The sequence below is a fragment of the Eumetopias jubatus genome, unplaced genomic scaffold, assembly GCF_037043125.1.
Source record: "Eumetopias jubatus isolate StellerSeaLion01/CBP00866 unplaced genomic scaffold, mEumJub1_p1.0 scaffold_26, whole genome shotgun sequence".
In the NCBI taxonomy this organism is placed as follows: domain Eukaryota; kingdom Metazoa; phylum Chordata; class Mammalia; order Carnivora; family Otariidae; genus Eumetopias; species Eumetopias jubatus.
Window position 1 is genome coordinate 96,979 of NW_028274832.1, and position 16,644 is coordinate 113,622.

The window sequence follows — 16,644 nt, forward strand, 5'->3', positions numbered from 1 at the left end:
GCAGAGTTCCCCGGTCCTGCCAACGCCCCCTGTGCACCCGCTTCGGGCTCTCTCTGCACTGGGGTGCTCGGGGCTGGGCGAAGGGCTGTGCGGCCTGGGCTGGGGTGGGGAGCCGGCGAGCGGGCGCAGTGGGGGCCGCCCCCAGGACTCAACCCTGGGCGCAGAACACGGGAGAACGCGGGCTCAGGTGGGGACAGCCCTCCTGTGGCCCAGGCGCAGGGGCCCCGGGGCTCGCGGTGCGCTAACTTCCAGACTCTGTGCACCTGCGTCCTAGGGCAGGCAAGTGTTTGGGGGGTTAAGGTAGAACAGAGGCGTCACCAAGGTTGGGGGAGGAGGCCGCGGCCTGGAGTCTCTGGAAAGAGCTGTTGTGGGATGTGTGCTCAGGCTCGCTGTCCCCCAAATCACTCCCGAGTCGTCCCTGCTTACTGTCAGCCCGGGCTCTGCTCCTGTCACTGACCTTCAGGAAAGCCGGGTGGTGAGTGTGCTTCTCATTTCACTGGTGCAAAACTGGCTTAGGGAGATCAGAGTCGCCCTCCCGGGTCATAAGGCAGGAAGGGCCAGACCGGAGCCTGGGATCCAGGTCTCTTCAGCAGCAGCCCGTCCTTCCTGGTTCTGCTCTCAGCCTCCTTTATCATAGTTTGTTCCTTTTTTCCTTGAAAAATTCTTTCACAACATTGATACAATAAACCACACACGAAGCGTGCAGCTTAGTAAGTTGTGACCCATGTAGACACCTGCGGATCCGGCGCTCCTGTCAAGGCAACAACGCACGTGTCCCCCCACGGGCTGTCCCTCAGGCCTCTGGTACTTGCTGTGGAACACAAAGGCAAAAGAAATAGGGAAAAGAAAAATCAAACTTCCTTACAGTTCACAGCCCATAGACAAGTCCTTGAGACAGGCAGCGTGACCTTCCCCTGGGAGTTTAACTGCCCCAATGTTCACACTTGCTGGAGGCAGAAGACAGCCTTAGTTTGACATTAGCCTGACCTCCAGGATCCTGTAAAAATCCCCTTGGAAACTTCCTTTATCTCTGCGCCCCCACAATATGTGTTAGCCATCATCCCCCAAGCATATGACTGTTGATATACATCTGGAGAGTCTCACGACTAAGGTTTTACTGGGTGGGAGTAAGTGACGTTTTCCTAACCGCAGCTAGCCCCTTGGGGTCCTGGAAACCTTGCTTCCAAATTCCTTGGAGACTTAGCAGTATCCATTACACCCCCTAACTTGAAAGTATAGGATCAGTGTCTCCTCATGACCCCAGTGCAGCTCTCTCTACCCTCGGGTCCTACCCCCGTGCTTTAATAAATCTACCCTTTTTGAGCTAAACACATCTCAAGAATTCTTTCTTGATCGTTTTCTCCCGGACCCCATTTCCCAGCGTACTCTGCTGTCTAGGTTGACCTCAGGCTACGGGGACCAGTGCTCTACCTGCTCTGGGACTCTTGAGGAGCAGGGGCTCTGTCCTTGGTCTCCATACACTGTGGTTCCAGCAACATCTAGCCCATGACTGACCCCATGCAGACCTGAACATAGAGTTCAGGGCTTTTGAGAAACCTGGCAAACAGTCCCCATTCTCAGATTCCCTACATCCCTTCATCTGTTTATTTATTCATTCCACCGATATTTTTAAAGATTTGATAAGTACCAGGAGGCCTGGTGCTGGGTGGACACCAGGTGAGGAGGTGACCTGAGAGATATGAATGGGGAGCTACATTAGTTTTTCTTTTATTGTTTGTGCTTTTGGTATCCTATGTAAGAAATCAGGTTCACTCAACAGGTTCTCACTCTGGATGAGGGCTGTTTATGGCTGAAGCCGGGAACAGCCATGGCCGAGTGGATCTGCACTGAAAGCTCCTCGGCACCTCGGCTGCTCCTGGAGAACACACGCCACGGATCACAAAGAGGGTACGGGGTTGCGGCTCCCTGGCGATCTGAGAAGAGTCTCAGAATCTCAGAGATCGTCGTCTATCAAGCCTTGGTGCTCAAAAATATGACAGAACACCCAGGCCAGATGTGAGGAGACAAGGGGCAGTATGATTTCCGAGAGGCTGTGCATTTTGACTGGGGGATGGACCCACCGTGAGCTAGTTCAATACTGGAGTCCATCAGGCTACATTCTACATGAAAAAAGACGCAGGCAAAAGTGCTCCAGGCAAACAAAACATAAATGCATAAGTAACTGATTTACTTTGACAAGAGTAATTCCACACTAATAATTAACATAAAAGAGTTTTCATTTCTGGTCTGATTATTTTCAGACCTCTTATGACCTTAGCCATTTCCCACCCAACGGCCTTCCCCAAGTGCTGCTGCGTGATTCCCGTTGGTGGATCTTCCTAACTCCATCAGAGGTCAGCACTTGTGGCTGACCTCCCGGGAGCTTCGGTCTCCTCCTCCAGTCTGGCCTCCTGGGCCAGACACAGCCCAGCTGTGGATGCTCCCTGGGACTACTCATCCCCATAATCAGATCTCTGGTAGCACTTCCCTTTAACTACACATACTTCCACAAGGTCTATAAAATAAAGACTGGTCAAATTTTGCTTATCAAAATGTTTTTCTCCACTGTTTTTATCTAAATGTGGTAAAACTTGCTGACATGGCACCAACTACTTTGGGGAAAGCAGAACAGACTAAATCAAACGACTGACCAAAACCAACGACCAAGAAAGTAAACAGTCAACAAAGGCAAGTCTTTTATCCAGCAAAGTCATCAAAGGACAAATAACCCCACGGTACCTGCCTGTTCTACCTCAAGCCTTCCTTCCCACACTCTAAGTGGGTTCTACTGAGTTCCAAGCAGGGACGGGGCGGTGTGTGTGGAGCCCTGAGGTTCTGGGTCGGGCAGGAAGGTGTCCTCAAAGAGCCAGGGTGGGGGCACGTGGAAATGCAGTCCTGAAGGACTCCCAGAGATGCACTCTACACTCCTCTGTGTCCTTCAGCATCTCTCAGAGCCTTGATACTTGACTGATGATTAACTGTCCTTACAAAACAATGCTCTCAAGAAAACAGCAAGGTGAGACACATATTCCTCCCAAAGGATAATCCTATAACTTACATGAAGAGCATTTTAAACTATAGAAGAAGCTGCTGTGAATTGCCTGAAGTGAGTGTTGGTCATCAGATTTCCCTTAAACAATGATCCACCGCAGGTAAGCTAATTTTTCTTCAATTTCCTTTCAAAATAAGTATGGCATGATGGTAGGAAATGGCACCATAATGACTAGAATTTAAATGAATTAATTCTTCCCAGACTATTGTTAAGTACCTATAATCCACGGCGGCACAGCCCATCTTCCCACCTGCCTGTCACGACGACAACAGGCCTCAGGCAGGCTTTAGCTCACGTGTCTTCCCAGAGCTCAGGGGCTCACGCTCCATCCTGGGGCCCCACTCCACGAGAATGTTCCACGTGCACAGGGCTGCGTGCACAACGTCTGCGTGAAGTGCCACGATGTCATCTGGCCTGTGTGCAAATTCACCATCTTTGTTTCCTCTCTAGATGCACAACTAGTGACGGACTGTGGGCCGGAGACACACGGAGTACTGGCGGGCACGCGGGCAGAGCCTCGCCTCTCAGCCAGGCCAACTCAGCACCGCCAGGCCGCTGGCCCCACGCACCGCCCAGTGTGGCCCTTGGAAGCTCTTTCAAGGCGAGATACATCTGGGCCCACTGGGGTCTCTGGCTGAAAGGCACCCTCTCCACGGTGAGCCCTCTGCATGAATGACTCAGGCTGCCGGCCTGGGGTGCGGCCCTGGAACCTCTGCAGTCTGGCCCACAGCTGGAACAGGAGAACCGCTCACGGCAGCCAACCACCATCATTCTTGTTCTCATGTCATGATGAAGCATCTACTTCTCATTTGGTCTCATTTCTTTCAAATCCAAGCAAAAACACTGTTACAGAATAGCTGACTTGGAGGCTGCAGATCTTTCCCCCTTTTGAAATCCAATCATTGGAACAGCTTTCTCCAACAGGAGGTCATGTCGGCTCCTGGCCCCTCAGCCACTGGTCACACAGATCACCATCTCAACAGCGGAGGAAGAAGGCAGAAGTGAATTTCACAGCCTGTCCACATGGAGCTCGTGAGTGGGGTAGGGGCAGAAGAGTGACTCAGGACCGGTCAGGACGGTCAGGGGCAGGCTGCGCCCACAACTACTACGGAGCTGGCTCTGGCCTGGCCGATTCCATGAGTGAAGAGTAAGATCTGGACTTTGGCAAGCATCTTCAAAGCGACACCCCATCGCTCCGAACACACATGGGAGTGTATGGAGTTGGAATAAAAAGGGCGGGGCCGACGTGTTCAGGGTCATCCTGCACTATGGTCTTGCACATCAGCAGCCCAAACTGACAAGTCACTGTGCTTTCTTTTCCAGTGTTTCTGTGAGCCTCTGCACCTACACATCAGGGACCCACCATCTGCCTCCCTCACACAGACAGGAAATAGCTTCCCCAGGGCCCTGAGGCGGCCTCAGCACCTGACTAACAGCAGTGAAGTCTTGTGCTACAAGTCACCAAGTTTCTCATTTAAAAAACTATCAGCTGGCCAAACAGGGTAAATAATTTTTCTTAGAGGGGTGGGGCAGAGAGAGAGAGTGTTAAACGGGACAACCTGAGATCATGACCTGAGCCAAAATCAAGAGGCGGTCGCTTGACTGACTGAGCCCCCCAGGCGCCCCAAGACAGGGTAAATTCTTGAGACGACAGTGCTCAACATCTGACTGGGATCTGTAATTAAAATGCAAAGTATGCATTTAATATTTTTAATGGGAAACCAATTTGGGAATAAAAGGCTTCACTGCAACTATATTTTTATATGGCAATAAATAGAAAATGAAATTTTAAGAAGGTAACAAATGAAACAGCATCAACAAAATCTAACTACCTAAAAATAAATCAAACAAAAGGTGTACAAAACTCTACAGAGAACTACTGGGTATTTACCACAAAGATACAAATATAGGGATCCGAAGGGGTACGTGCACCCCAATGTTTATAGCAGCAATGTCCACAACAGCCAAACTGTGGAAAGAGCCAAGACGTCCATCGACAGATGAATGGATAAAGAAGATGTGGTATATATACACAATGGAATATTATGCCGCCATCAAAAGGAATGAGATCTTGCCATTTGCAATGACGTGGATGGAACTGGAGGGTGTTATGCTGAGTGAACTAAGGCAATCAGAGAGGGTGCCTGGGTGGCTCAGTTGGTTAAGCGACTGCCTTCGGCTCAGGTCATGATCCTGGAGGCCTGAGATCAAGTCCCGCGTCGGGCTCCCTGCTCAGCAGGGAGTCTGCTTCTCCCTCGGACCCTCTTCCCTCTCGTGCTCTCTATCTCTCATTCTCTCTCTCTCAAATAAATAAATAAAATCTTCAAAAAAAAAAAGAAAAGAAACTTATAAGTTAATCAGAGAAAGACATGTATCATATGATCTCACTGACATGAGGAATTCTTAATCTCAGGAAACAAACTGAGGGTTGCTGGAGTGGTGGGGGGTGGGAGGGATGGGGTGGCTGGGTGATAATTGGGGAGGGTATGTGCTACGGTGAGCGCTGTGAATTGTGCAAGACTGTTGAATCACAGATCTGTACTTCTGAAATAAATAATGCAATATATGTTAAGAAAAAAAAAAGAAGAAGATAGCAGGAGGGGAAGAATGAAGGGGAGTAAGTTGGAGGGGGAGACAAACCATGAGAGACGATGGACTCTGAAAAACAAACTGAGGGTTCTAGAGGGGAGGGGGGTGCGGGGATGGGTTAGCCTGGTGGTGGGTACTAAAGAGGGCACGTTCTGCGTGGAGCACTGGGTGTTATGCACAAACAATGAATCATGGAACACTACATCAAAAACTAATGATGTAATGTATGGTGATTAACATAACAATAAAAAATTAAAAAAAAAAAACTCTACAGAGAACTACAAAGCTGCCATCAGATCCAAATCCTGAGAGAAAATCCTTGTGCCCTCTCCTGGCTCTGGAGGTGACTGTGCTATGTGGGGTACTTTTCCTCACTACAGAAACTGGAGCTCACAGTGTTTTCTTTCTCCCCTGTGTGCTGCGTGCACGAGCTACAGGCAGCCCGAGCTCCCTGCACCTGACCCGTACGGTTTGGGGACACAGTGGGACGGGAGCAAATTCAGGTGACTGCCTTCATCCCAAGCAAACCGGAAGTCTAGAGGACTCTTTTACATACACCAATATTACAATCTCTCTTCTAAGCTGAAAATCCTTAAATGGCTTCTTCCTTCTTCTGACAAGACCTTCAGGAAGGAGCCTGGCTACCCTTCCCCCACATCTGCACGCTCACTCACATACAGTCTCACACGCTCGGCCATGCACACAGGTCACGCACTGTCCCATGCTCAGTCACGCACTGTGTGAACTGCGCTTTGCAGCCTGGCTGTGTTCAGCCAAACTCTCGCTCCCTCGCACTGATTTCAGGGGGATTCCACACATTGTCTAGCAGACATTTCCAACTCTTACCAAGTGATAAGCAATATAAATCTGTGAAACAGAAAGGAAGTAAGCAAATATTATACCAAAATATTAATAGTGGCTAAGTTAATAACTTTTTTTTTAATTTTATCCATTTTTTTGACAGAAGAAAGATTTGAGAGCGCACAAGCAGGGGGAGTGGCAGAGGCAGAAGGAGAAGCTGAGCAGGGAGCCTGATGTGAGGCTCAATCCCAGGACCCTGGGATCATGGCCTGAGCCAAAAGCAGACACTCAACTGACTGAGCCACCCAGGCGCCCCCTAAGTTAATAACTCTTATCGTACTAAGGAAGCCCTTTGGAAAGGCTTTTTCTCAAATAATGCTAAATTGTCTTTAATTAGAAGATGCTTTCTTCATAAATATTTTTACAAAAACACATAAAGATCTCGGTATTCTCTCCAGACCTCATTATGCACTGCCTCGTCTCCCTCATCTGTTTCCATGAACACCTTGAACATACTGTTACCGAAGCACTCGTAAAAATAAAGTTACAAAGCAATGGCCAATGACTATCTCCTCCACAGGCATCCTCATTTTTACATCCCCATAATTTCCTCATTATCTGGCATTAGCAAGTGCTTTCTCAGATGATGACAACTGCTCACTAATCCTGGTACGTGAACAAGAGGGAAACGAAGCAGACTATACCAACAGAAATCTGCAGCAATTAAAAGTAAACTATAGACATATACTAAAACCCCTTAAGGATTATATATATATTTTTAAAAGATTTTATTTATTTATTTGACAGAGAGAGACACAGCGAGAGAGGGAACATAAGCAGGGGGAGTGGGAGAGGGAGAAGCAGGCCTCCTGCTGAGCGGGGAGCCCGATGTGGGGCTCGATCCCAGGACCCTGGGACCGTGACCTGAGCCGAAGGCAGACGCTTAACGACTGAGCCATCCAGGTGCCCCCACAAACCCCTTAAGTATTATGAAGCATTTATAATATCAGCTGTTAAAATCAAAAGTTACTGAGTCCTCCAAATCTGATTGGGGAGTCACTGGGGAGAAGGGACTTCAAGCTATAGCAAAACACCATGATCGTGCAAAGAATCCAATGAAGCACACACGTGTACATGAGCAGATGCACAGCCATCCAGTCAATACAAACCAGGAAACAATGTGGGTATCACAGTCTATTAAATCCTATCCAAACTCACACTGAACTAGTGAAAGTACTTCATCTTACTGGCTCGTAATATTTTCAGGGAGAAGGACTTTCTCCAGAGTAAATATGCTAAACAAAAACACTGGACTGAGTATATCCCACAGAGACTGGATGTGGGAAAATTTAAGAACTTGAAACATTCTCTAGGCTTTCCCTTTTCAGTTCAAAGCTTCTGTTCTCATTTATTCAAATTTAAGGTTTGCTGTTTTTAACTTATATACACAATGAATATATTTGTATTTAACACAAGATTTAACTTACCCTGGTAAATGTGCCTTCAAAACTATGAATATCCAGTTGTGGCTTCTGGGCATACACATAAGCACTGACTGAAAAAAGGTCCTGGAATACAGAATATCTGAATTCATTACATTATAATTAGACAAAATTACTTGGAAATTTTTCATTCACCAACTAATATTTTTCATATGTTATGTACCAAAAGTGATGGTCGGTTTTCCTATACTTTGTGTGCCAACACTAGGTTAGGATGGAGGATAACTAAGGGAAATAATTTTTAAGCTCAACAGAGGTGTGGCAATTTCTCTTGGTTCTAAAAGACTACTACTTAATGATAGCTGTATGTCGAGCACTTGGGAGTTGCTCAAAAGCTCCATGTTGCCTGGGGCTGTCCCAGATTCCAAGTTTAAAGGTGGAAATATACTTCGTGGAGTTCTGTCATACTGTGTATGAGTACTCAGGAGTTACATGGGTACCCAAGAATTTAGTGGGATTTAAATAATCCTCACAATTCTGCATAAGTTCTATAAAACAATTTAGCAAATTCCTAAATTTACTTGCATGTTTTTCTAACAGCTACTGCATTTGCCATAAACAGGTGACTTCCTTGAAGCTATGAACATACTGCATTTCTCCCATGTGCCTGAAGCACATCCCCACGATCTACATTTATAAAATTGTATGGGAAGGCTTTAACTATTCACACATCACAGCAACTTTCCCAGAACTAGCTCTGAAGTAGAAAAAAGTCGTTTAGATTACCCGACTCACAGGCAACAGGTAAATGCTTAAACAGTAAGTCTCTGGACATGACACTGAAGCACCTTATTTTAAGGCAATTTATAAAAGTACATCTGTTGATTTATAAATTTTAGTTTTTAAAACTCTATATAATTTTATTAAAATAATGTTATAATAGGTGAAAATGTATTGATAACAAATTTTACTTTTTTAATGGTGCATGATTATGTTTACCAGGAGATCACAAAGAATTTATAGTACCAAAAAGTTCCTTGCCTGTATGGACTTTAACCACCAACACCCACACAGGATTCTGACTGTACTGCCTACTAGACAGCCCAAGGGCGAGTGACTTCCCATTTCTTCTGTGTGGTGATCCCACACATCCTAACGTGACCGGCGTGTAACTGACATTAGGAGACAAAACTCCAAAGCACACAGGTAGGAAGCATACCTGAGTTCACAGAGGGAGGATGCAAATGATCATGTGGATGTAGAGTGACCTACTGAATTTGTTATAATCTAAATATGCTCCTGTATTTTTCAAACTGATTCATGTGGACACAAGTAATATTCTTAGTGGGTGAGTTACATCCACCAATGGAGATGATACTGGAGCCTTTCAGAGTAAACTATCAGAAGTCTTTGAGTTCTTGGGATTTCAGTTGTTTTAAAATATATATATCTATTCTTAATTGGCTATCAGAAAGCTGGACAAGTACAATGCTATACGGAAGTTTCAGAAATCTGTCCTTATTACAGGCCTGAAATTTAAACAAGACCCACATCAGCTAGGAGGGAAAGAACCCCAGCCCGCTGTGTCCCCATGCTCCTCGCCAGGGCTGCTGCCTGCCTGCCCTCAGGACCCTGAAGCCACAGTGCCCTGGCCCATGCGCTGCCCGCATTGCCAGTCTCCCTGCTGCCCTCTGAAGGAAGACTAGGATTCCTTTTCCGTTTCGTTAATAATCTACGCGTTAACAACGGGCATCACGTACACCTGAAGATACCTGAAGGCATTTGGGGTCTGTTGAGTCCAGGGTTCCAGATGATGGGACTTCCAGGCCATGCTGTGAGAGCTGTGCTAAGACGCAGCATCAGCCCTGCTCCAAGGAGGGCTTCAAGATACCTGAAGGTACTCAACTGGAAAATGAAAAGAGACTTCTAAGTTTAAGGTAAATTCTGTAATACAAATGCAGGTTTGATACAACAATCTAGCGACTACTGAAAAAACTAATGGAAAAAGAGAAAACGAGCCACTCACACAAGAACTCGTCAGACTCAAGCTCACTGCACAGCAAGGTAAAAGCTGTGGATGGAGGGCCGAGCTGGTGTCTGAACAGGGTGGGCTTCCCAATGTGTCCTGAGTACGAGGCACCCCCCTCCCCCATCTCCACCGTCCCCTCAAGCCCTCCTTGGAGCAGGGCTGATGCTGCGTCTTAGCACAGCTCTCCCAGCATGGCCTGGAAGTCCCATCATCTGGAACCCTGGACTCAACAGACCCCAAATGCCTGCACTTGACTCTAAGCTGGACCCTACGTGGTCTGCCAGGGCCGTTTCAAGCATGGCACGATCAGCGCCAAGCTGAATCGAGGAACAGGCTCGCAATCAGAGCTGGGACCTGCAACAGGTGTAAGAATTCACAAGCCCTGAAGGGAAATTAACCATTAAAACAAGCCGGATGCTAGCTGGGCCATCTGGTTTCCCTGAGCTGCCCACGATCAAGGGCCCATGCTCTGATGGGCCATCTGAAATCAAGATGCTAGGGGCACCAACTTGTGACCCCTGCCCAAAGCTGCAAGAGGGAGGTCCATCCCATGCTGGTGACCCTCCACAGCCCCATCTGTCTCGGGAGTGTCTGGCTGCTGTTAACTTGTGCTTGGCATTCCAGATCAGCTGCAGTTTGCAACAGTGGACCACGAGCCTGAACCCACTTCCCTCACCTCCCCCTGTATGCACCTGAGAGTAAGGTAGTTTGATTAGTAAGTGCCGCTGCCCCAGAAAGTACATGATGTCTGTGGGCCATTCCCCAGATAAATGATGGGGACAAAAGCGGTGGTGGGGTATGTAAAGCCATTTTGAAATGGTCTGAAGATTCAGATTTCCTCTTGACCAATTCCTAAACATGATGTGTCTTCAGGATTAAGTTGTATGAAAGTATTTTCCTGTATGGGGAACCTGGGTGGCTCAGTCTCTTAAGAGTCTGACTCTTGATTTTGGCTCAGGTCATGATCTCAGGGTCATGAGCCTGCTTAAGATTCTCTCTCCTTCTCCCTCTGCCCCTCTGCCTCCACCCCCCCCCACACTATCTCTCTTTCTCTAAAGAAAAAAATAATTTCATGTAAAAAATGCTTTGTGCTTCTTCTTCTTTTTGTTTTTTAAGATTTATTTGAGAGAGAGCAGGAGAAAGAGCGAGCGGGGGTGGGGGGAGAGGCAGAGAAAGAATCTCAAGTGGACTCACCGCCAAGCACGGAGCCTCAATCTCATGACCCTGAGGTCCCTCGATCCCTCAATCTCATGACGTGAGCCAAAACCAAGAGTCAGACACTCAACAAAATGAGCCACCCAGGCTCCCCAAATGTTTTGTGCTTCTTGCATAAAACCCTTTCAGCTGAAAGTCTGGGAAGACAACATGAAGACCCCTGGTGGCACAACACTGGGGAGGAGCAGAGGAAAGAGGGCACTTTTGCTTCTCACAACTGTCGGCAGGCTCTCCAGTCCAGCAGGAAACCCTCCTGCTGCCAGTGATTGGCATCTGAGATTCAAAGGGGCTGCCAGGCCTACAGCACGTCTGGCAGCTGGGATTTCTCACTTGCACATGGTGGTAAAAGGTGAACGGTACTGTTTTAACGGGCTCTGGCCAGGGCCTATACGAGGCAGACCTGGCAGCAGGCATGCAGACTGGTCTCACCCGGCTGCGTGAGGTCCCAGAACAATACTGCTAGCACTTCTCCTGTGAAGACACCTTGGCTGAGGCAGTAGGCTGTGCAGAAAAAGGAACGCAGACTTGAGAAAGGCCTGCTCACAAGCAAGGCTGGCCCTTGGGTGAGGTCTAGAGATGTGGATTTCAGGAGCATTCCCACCATTCCCAGATAAGAAAGACTCCCTGTGCCTGAATGATTTATTCAAGCAGCGTGATTTATACCGAACATAGGCTTCCTTCTGGGAGTCTGGCACCTTGACAAGTGCCAGACAGAGGAATGCCTCCATGAGTCTCTCCTGTGTTTCCTTGGTAGGCACCATCTCACTTGTGTTCTCGTAACGAGCTGCTGGGGGTGTGCAGCGCGTCCTGTGAGGGTCCACTGGGAGGCGCTCCGGAACCGTGCACCATGCTTCCTCCAGATTCACCCCAGGGCCTTTCACTCGGCTGTCTGTGCCCTGGGTCCTGTTGCTAAAATCAATCATGGTCATGAGGAGGACTATGTGCTGAGTCCTGGGGGATTCTCCCCGGTAATCATTAAAACTGGGGGTGGTCTTGAAGGTCCCCCAAAACAGAGAGTTGACCATTTTTATAGTTCTCATTTTCATTTTTTGTTATTTGTTATATTTTGGGTTTGCCTCAGAATAAATGTTTTAGCGTGGCTTCCGCACTTAGAAAAATCACAGACTTGAAGGCATGAAGACTCAGAGGCCAAAGATGGGGGTAACCACAGCGGCTGAGGAGCGACGGGGGACGTGGAGACCTGAGGTGGGAGAGTGCCTCGGAGGGGCCCTAACTCTGGCATCCTCTCACCCCGACCCCACATGACCCACATGCGGGGCGGCTTTCCAGCAGTCCAGCTGAAAGAAGTGAACAAAGACCCCCAATTGCAGGGAAGCTAGAGCTCAGAGTTCGACTTCAGCCCAGTGAACTACCAAGTAGAACAAAACCAAATTCAAAAAACAGTACCCTTTAGAAGACCATAAGGCAATCCAGAGTGTCTATAATGTATCATTAGAAATGCTGAAGACACCATCCAAACAAACTTCTAGACGTATGAAGACATAAGAACACAAGATCCATATTCAGGAAAGAATTCCATCAATAAAGACGAATTCTGAGATGAGCAGATATCAGAATTAAGAGATGAGATTTTCAAAGCAATTTCAACATCTCAAAGAATTAAAGGAAAATCTTCTCCTAAAGCAATGGGAAACCACAGTACAGAAAAAAATATATATTTAAGGAAAAGAACCAAATGGAAATTCTAGCGTTAAAAAAATACAATATCTGAAGTAAACTTATTGGACGAACTTAACAGGAGATTGGAGATGAAAGAACGTTTGTATCCTTTGGGTAAATACCTAGTAGTGCAATTGCTGGGTCGTAGGGTAGATCTATTTTCAGTTTTTGAGGAAACTCCATACAGTTTTCCAGAGTGGCTATACCAGCTTGCATTCCCACCAGCAGTGTAAGAGGGTTCCCTTTTTGGAGAAGGAAGGTCTTGGTGGGAACGCTGAAGGGAAGCACTGACTCTGAATAGTAGGAAAGAGGATATGGAGTAAGTAAAGGGGCTGGCCCTTGGAATTGGGGATTGGAGAGGGGAGGAAACCCAGGCTGTAGCCAAGAGCTCTTCAGGGAATGAAGTGGGGGGATGTCTGGAAGGGTGGGGTGGGGCCCCAAAGTCCAGCTCCTGAATGCCAAGTTAAGGAGTTTAATTTAATTCTACAGTTAGTGAGAATAACTGCATTGCAGTACATTTAGCTGGGGAGAAAAACTGTTTTGGGAAGATTTATGTTTTAGAGGGATGCAAAAAAGAGTGTGTTAGATAGGTGCCAGAGAAAACTGGGATCCCTATCTCTAGCTTGGTTGGGGCTTATTTGCACAGTAGTGGTTGGAGGATGCCCAGGGGTGGTAAGAAGGGACCAGCCCTGATGCACAAGCACTTTTCAAAGTAGCTTCATAGCTTCTGCTGTCCTTCTGGCCAAAGCAAGTCACCTGTTCAGGCCCAGATTCAAGGGGGTGGAAAATAAACACCATTTCTCCTCTCCCTTCCCTTCTTCCCTTCCATTTCCTTCCCTTTCTTTCTTTCTTTTTTCTTTCTTTCTTTCCTTCCTTCCTTCCTCCCTCCCTTCCTTTTAAAAAGATTTTATTTATTGGACAGAGAGAGACAGCTAGAGAGGGAACACAAGCGGGGGGAATGGAAGAGGGAGAAGCAGGCTTTCTGCTGATGCAGGGCTCTATCTCAGGACCCTGGGATCATGACCTGAGCCGAACGCAGATGCTTAATGACTGAGCCACCCAGGCGCCCCAACACCACTTCTTGATGGAAGGAGGGGCAACACGGCAAGGCAAACAGGAGGCGTATAGGGAGGGGTGAGGTTCTGGCCATTTTTGAAGCCTCCTACCCTGGGCTAAGGGATGAAGAAAACATAAAGTTCTACATGCTTGGAGGTTGGGTTAGAAAGAGCAGAAATACATGCACCCACTTTGTGGAATGCGCCTAAATACCTTACATCTTAAAATCTGATCTGCTTACCCTCTGATCTGGAGAGATTAACCCAGAAGTTATGCAGAGCATTTTGGACAAGTATTTAACCCAGCTCTCAGAATCCGGGTGTCTCGAAAAACAGACTCAGATACTTTGTCTTTTCCTGGTTCTTTTGGATTCTGAGACACTTTAAAAATAAAAGTGAACACTGCATTTAAGCAGTTGGAAGCATTCCTGGTTTCTAATCAGCCTATGGCTGCAGGGGCACTCCCTCAGAACAAACCTCATGTTCTGAGTCCTCCCACTACCAACAGTTTACAGCCTACTGCATCATAAGCACAGTATATGGGGTTGACACGATTTTTGGAGACCTTAAAAACATTTTTTTTTGAGTCATGAAAACATTTTTAATTCAAAATTGCAAAAGATACTGAAAAATCTAAATGCACATATATCATTAAAATAATTTGAAGGCAATTTCTATGTATTTTTACTTCCTTAGAATTTTCGATTAGAGATGGCCCCCAACATCACACAGCCAATAGCAATTTAAATGACTTCTTTATAGTCAAATAAATCCAAAAGTGAAATGATAAATATTCCTTCAAACTTTTTTCATGGCAAGAATCCAAAAAATCCAAAAAAGATACTGAACGTACCATGGGGATGAATGACTGTGTTCGGTAGGTCTGGAGGTCCCTAATATAAACGTCTGCTGAGGGTCTCCGGGGGGTCGTAAAACACCCCCGGGGGCAGGGAGGCGACTCTACCGAGTTGGCAAGGGCCTCACATTCAGGGCTATCTACGCTTCCCGAGCGGGCAAACCCGTTAGCAGAGCCACAGAAGCCAGGGTTCCAGGGGTCCGCCCAAAACGTGTCCGAAGCCAGTCCTTCCTGGCCTTTGACCTGCTTTGGCCGAGCCCAAGTTTTCGTGGGAGACCGGCTTGACCCTGCGCAGTGCTCTGCCGGCGGGGCCGGGCGCCGGGCCACGATGATTCCCTTCTGCCGGGAACAACTGCACCGAGACTGTGGCCGGCCGCCCACCTGCCACTGCGACAGAGGGAAGAACCCGTTCCAGCAAACCGACCCGCGCCCCGTCCCCACCGGGCCGGGTACTGCTCCTGACAGCCTGGCTCCGGCCTCCACTTCCTGGGGGCGTGGCCCCGCCTCCTCTCCCCAGTAGGCCACGCCCCTCGGCGGCTCCCGTTCGCAGACGTCACGGCGCGCTTCTCTGACGCAAAAGCGCCTTCCTCTGACGTCAGGTCCCGCCCCAGCCCCGCCCCGCGCCTGGCCTCCGCAGCTAGAGCGGCTTCGCCTGAGGCGGCGGCTGGGGCGGCGGCTGAGGCGGCTGAGGCCGCTGAGGCGGTCGAGGGGGCCGAGGCGGCGGCGGCGGGGGTCGCGGTAGCCGACCCTGCGGGCGGCGGCCCGCTGTCAGTCCGCTCCCGTCCCGGACCGGCGGGCGATGGTGCGGCGGAGCGCGCGGATGCGGGCGGCGCGGTGGCGGGCATGAGGGAGGATGGAGGAGCAGGACGAGGTGTCGGCGCGGGAACAGCACTTCCAGAGCCAAGTGCCGGAGACCACGGTGAGTCGGCCCGGGCCCCCCGCCCCCTCCCGCCCCTCCCCCCGCCGCGCCCGGCGCCCCCGCCCTCGGTGCGGGGTGCCCCCTGCCCCTGAGCCCCCGCCTCCTCCACGGGCCCCCCGCGCCGGAGCTCCGGGGGGCGCAGCGCCGTGCCGTCGGGCGGGCGGACCTCCCGGCGGGGAGCACCTGCGTGGTCCCCTCGGCGCCCTTCTCGGAGCGCGCGTCGGGACCCGGGGGCGGGCCCGGCCCGGCCGCGGCGCGGGCTGTGCGGACTGCCGAGCGCCGTTGGCTCAGCCCTGCGGGTTTGCGTGGGGAGCCCGGCGGCGCGGGCGGCGGCGCGGGGGCTCCCTGTTCCGTCGCTGCGGCGCCGCCGGGACGTCCGCTGTGGTTGCCTTCCGCCGCGCGGCGCGGAGTGTGCTCGGCTCTGTGTCTCGTACGGGCCCGGGGCCCGTTGTACGTGTTCGCGTCCCCTCGCCCAGCGGCCGGCCCGCCCGTCAGCCCCGCGCTCGGCCGCGGCCCTCGCCGCGGCTGGGAAAGCTCTGCCGTGGCGTTGCCTCCTTCGGGCCCTTCTGGACCCTGCAGCCGGGGGACCGCCGCAGTCGTAGCTTGCGGTAGAGAGCGCTCTGAGCGAGTGGCCGTGTGGCTGTAGCCGCTCTCCGCCCTCGCGACGGGCGCTCCGGCAGTCCCCGGCCTGGGCTGCAGCGCGTCGTGTTTTCTGGTGCCCGGCCGTGTGCGCCTCTGGTCGGGGCTGTGCCTCGGAGAGGGACCCCTGCCTGCCGGTTCCCGGGTGCGCGGCCGCGGTGCCCTCCCGCAGCTCCGCGCCGGGCCCGCTGGCTGCTCTTTACCGACGCTCAGCATGTTCTTCTAAAGTAAGCCATTGCAGTAAGCGTCTCGTATTTATTGCACAAAAACTGTGTTCGCACTTCCCTGACGATTAATGAATTTGAGTACCTTTTCATATACTTACGGTCATTTGCCACTCTTGTGAAGCATCTTCAAGTCTTGTCCC

At 49.8% G+C, this 16,644-nt stretch overlaps 1 protein-coding gene and 1 long non-coding RNA gene across 2 annotated transcripts in view; both read right to left on the reverse strand.

The window, feature by feature from the left end:
• Window positions 1-16,644, reverse strand: part of LOC148162029 (putative phospholipid-transporting ATPase IIB) — a 240,837-nt gene that overhangs the window by 16,834 nt on the left and 207,359 nt on the right. The gene's annotated exons all lie outside the window — the stretch shown is intronic.
• Window positions 545-9,786, reverse strand: LOC148162030 (uncharacterized). The gene is made up of 3 exons (XR_015767221.1): window positions 9,657-9,786; window positions 7,930-8,010; window positions 545-811 (listed from the first exon to the last, which is right to left on the reverse strand). It is a non-coding gene; the product is annotated as an uncharacterized LOC148162030 (long non-coding RNA).